At 38.2% G+C, this 4,039-nt stretch overlaps 1 pseudogene; it reads right to left on the minus strand.

Moving 5' to 3' along the window:
- Positions 1-2,564: 2,564 nt before the first annotated feature.
- On the minus strand, positions 2,565-3,199 carry LOC102424379 (annotated as a pseudogene).
- Between the last annotated feature and the right edge of the window lie 840 nt (positions 3,200-4,039).

Here is a 4,039-nt window from a genome sequence, read left to right on the forward strand (position 1 = left end):
AGGCCCCAACCCCTGATCAGGCCGGTTCATTGGCTACAGTGGGCATCATAGTGACTAGTGGTCGGTCGTTCCGGTTGTTGTGGTTGCTGGCTTTTTACATATATGTTATGACTTTATTACAGTGATGAACACTTTATTTCTTCCAAGTCTGAGGTTCAGTTTTCACTTTGAAATTTGTAATTACTTCGTAGGATGATACTTTGACATTATCTGATTATCTTGCCCCTTCCCAACAACTCTTTTTTTAAAAAATATTTTTATTGATTTCAGAGAGGAAGGGAGAAGGAAAGACAGAAACATCAATGATGAGAGAGAATCATTGATCGGCTGCCTCTTGCACGCCCCCTACTGGGGATCAAGCTTGCAACCTGGGCATGTGCCCTTGGCTGGAATTGAACCTGCGACCCTTCAGTTCTCAGGCCGATATTCTATACACTGAGCCAACCCTGCTAGGGCTCAACAACTCTTTTATTTAAAAAAAAATTTTTATTGATTTTTAGAGAGAGAGCAAGGGAGAGAAAGAGAAACATCCATGTGAAAGTACATCAATCAGCTGCCTCCAGCATGCTTTTTGGGACTAATGGTAGATGTTTCTATTTTGGGACTAATGTTCTAAAAATGGTAGATGTTTCTATTATTAGTGTTGGAGAGGAAGACATTTGTGATGTAGAGTAATTCTTCCGGGTTTTCTTTCTTCTTTGTTTTTGTGCATATTTTCTCTTTTAAAAAAAGTTTTAATTGAATAAAATAAGCTGAGTTAATGAAGCATTTGGTTGTTTACCTGGAGGCAATGAGTCTTCCAAAGCCATTAATCTGCATTTACAGAAGACAAAACAGGACCATATCATACATAACCACTGTTTTCCTATTTGATAGAATGGAGAGAATTGGTGGGAGCTGTGGATGTAGAGCTGGATGAGCAGTTGACTGAATCTCTCTGCACTGTGTATTCCTAGAAGTGATGGGTCAAAAGCTAAGCTTACTAAAAATTTATATATAGTTCAACTCATAGCCAGGATGATTTTACCAATTTATAACACTGTATGGGAATACCTCTTTCTCCACATCTATTGGTATTTAAACATGTACACTGGAATTCGACACACCTAATTTATTATAATCTATCTATTAGGTATCTCTTATAGTGGGAAATAATTACTTTCTATGGGGTTATTTTAATAAATTGGTTAGAGTAAACCTAGAAGTGAGGTGGGCCCTCAGGTGAGTTTACAACTTTGGTGAAAAAGGGAAAAATTTGAGGTTGATGGTAGACATGATATTATGAAAGAAAAAAACAACAAACCACCCTGGTCCAGTGTGGCTCAGAGGTTGGAGTTATACCCTATACACCAGAAGGTGGTGGGTTTGATTCCCAGTTAGGGCAGGGTTTCGGGTTCCATCCCTAATCCATGTTTTTTCCTCTGCCCCTCACTTTTTCTAAGATCAATAAACAAACAAAAACACCTGTTTCTTTTTTTAAATTTTTTTTTAACCGATTGATTTTAGAGAGAGAGGAAGGGAAAAAGAAACGTTGATTTGTTTTTCCACTTATTTATGCATTCATTGGTTGATTCTTTTAAAAAAATATATATTATATTGATTTTTAAAAAAATATATTTTATTGAGTTTTTACAGAGAGGAAGGGAGAGAGATAGAGAGCTAGAAACATCGATGAGAGAGAAACATTGATCAGCTGCCTCCCGCACACCTCCTACTGGGGATGTGCCCGCAACCAAGGTACATGCCCTTGACCGGAATCGAACCCGGGACCTTTCAGTCCGCAAGCCGACGCTCTATCCACTGAGCCAAACCAGTTAGGGCTGGTTGATTCTTTTTTAAAAAAAATATTTTTATTGATTTCATAGAGGAAGGGAGAGAAAGATAGAAACACAGGTGATGAGATAGAATCGTTGATCAGCTGCCTCCTGCATGCCCCACACTAGGGATCAAGCCCTAAACCCGGGCATGTGCCTTTGGATAGGAATCAAACCTGGGAACCTTCAGTCTGCAGGCCGATGCTCTACCCACTGAGCCAAATCGGCTAGGGCTTGGTTTATTCTTGTATGTGTGCTGACCAGAGATTGAACCCAAACCTTGGCATATCTGGACGATGCTCTGTCCAGTTGAGCTACTCGACCAGGGCCAAACCTGTGTTTTTATAAACTGTCTCCCAACTTTCCTCCTCCCTCCCATCAGGTGTTAGGCAAGAATCATAAAAAGGTGGTTTGGGAGAGAAAAAAGAAAAAGAAAAAAAAAAAAAAGGTGATTCTGGTCCTTAATCTTATAGTAGGAGAGATTCCAAAATGTGATCAAACATTGTCATTGAATTACACTGCTAGTTTCCTTAGGCATTTACTTTATTTATTTATTTATTTATTTATTTATTCATAAAGTCATTATTCATTTAAAATAGACAAATGTTTACAGAGAACATTTAACTTAAAGTTCATAGTTGCTTATAAAATAGTACTTGAAAGGTTGACCTATATAAGGAAACAAGAGTCCTGTCAAGAGAGATGGTAAACTATAAATATAAAACATACCACAATGTTAAAAACCTCACAGTACACTATAGGAAAATCAATAAAGGTAACTTCATCTTTCTGGGGGGAAATGTATTTAGCATTACAAATTTAAATGTAAATTTTATATATGAATTCAATAAGGAATACATTTAAACCGTGCATTGTCACATAATCACCATCTGTTTTGTGTTAAACAATAAAAATGATGTACTTTTTGAACATGTGTACATCAAAACCAAAAGGTTATTTTTTACTTTTTCCTTTACTGGCAACTTTGGATTCATTTTTAGGTTTTGGTTCCCAGAGGGCATTTTTCACGAATCTTGAAGCTGCACCTTTGTCCAACTTGACAGCCTTCTTTTTGTCAGTTATTTCCTTGACTTTGTTCATGTACACTCTGATTCTTTCTAATTCCTGCTTTACTGGATGTTCCTTAGGATTAACTCCCTGAGTTGCCAAATAAACCCAAAACATTGAATTTAATGTGTAAACAGAAACTAAATCCACTTTTGCTTGTTCAAGTGGGTCCAACTTCTGCAACAACTCATTTCTAGAAACAGACATCATGGTCTTCAGCATGTCATCTACAGCACCAATGGAATTCTCAAATGCTGATAAATACTCAAGGATTTCTGCTTGATAGTCTTCATTAATTTCTTCTTCTGCCATTATGACCTACTGTATGGTCAGTGCTGGCCCTCTTCTAATTGCAGACTTCTGACTTCTTGTATTCTCACTTGGGGAAGGTCCTTAGGCATTTACTTTAAAGAACAGGACTTGCTACTCAGGCAGATTTACCATAAAGCTATTGAAGTTTAAGGCTTCAGGTACTACACTTGTTCTGGACCATTCTTGTGAGGTCTTGTTGGGGTCCAGCCCCAGCAGATCCAGGGGTTTCCAAAGGTGTGGACGGAGTCGGCGAAGAAGGAATGACACGGAGACAGCATTGGGTTGATCAGCAGCCTAGCCAGGTTCTCTAGCCAGGTTCTAGCCAGGATCTCCAGCCAGGTTCTGTGTTTATTATCCTATTACATCTATATTTATACCAGTTGATTTTTAATCCTATCCATTCTATTCCAAAGGTTAGGGCGTTTCTTATCTCCATTCCAAGGTTACTCTATTGTTCTATTAAGCTACAAGGAAGTAACTGAAGGAGATTATCCTAAGTAAAGATTATGTAGCTTAAGTGTGATTGTTCATAGTTAAAGTGATTAATTACCCGCCTGGCACTTAGTTAAGAGGTTTTATTCCCTCCCTAACTGCAGGGAAAAATCCCCACCTGGGGAAACAACCTTTCTTGGAGAGGTGACCTTGGTTAAAACACATAGCACTAAGAAGGGGAGCAAACATATTAAGAACAGTATGCCATATATGCAAGGTCCCTTGAAACATATGCTGTGCAGATCTTTCTTCCCTGCAGTGACTGTGTCAAGCAGCAAGGATGGACCAGCTTCCGGCAAGGTCTCTAGAAGTTTGCATTTATAATTTTATATTTTTCTTTAAATATGTTTCTA

Source organism: Myotis lucifugus, unplaced genomic scaffold, assembly GCF_000147115.1.
Source record: "Myotis lucifugus unplaced genomic scaffold, Myoluc2.0 scaffold_872, whole genome shotgun sequence".
NCBI lineage: Eukaryota > Metazoa > Chordata > Mammalia > Chiroptera > Vespertilionidae > Myotis > Myotis lucifugus.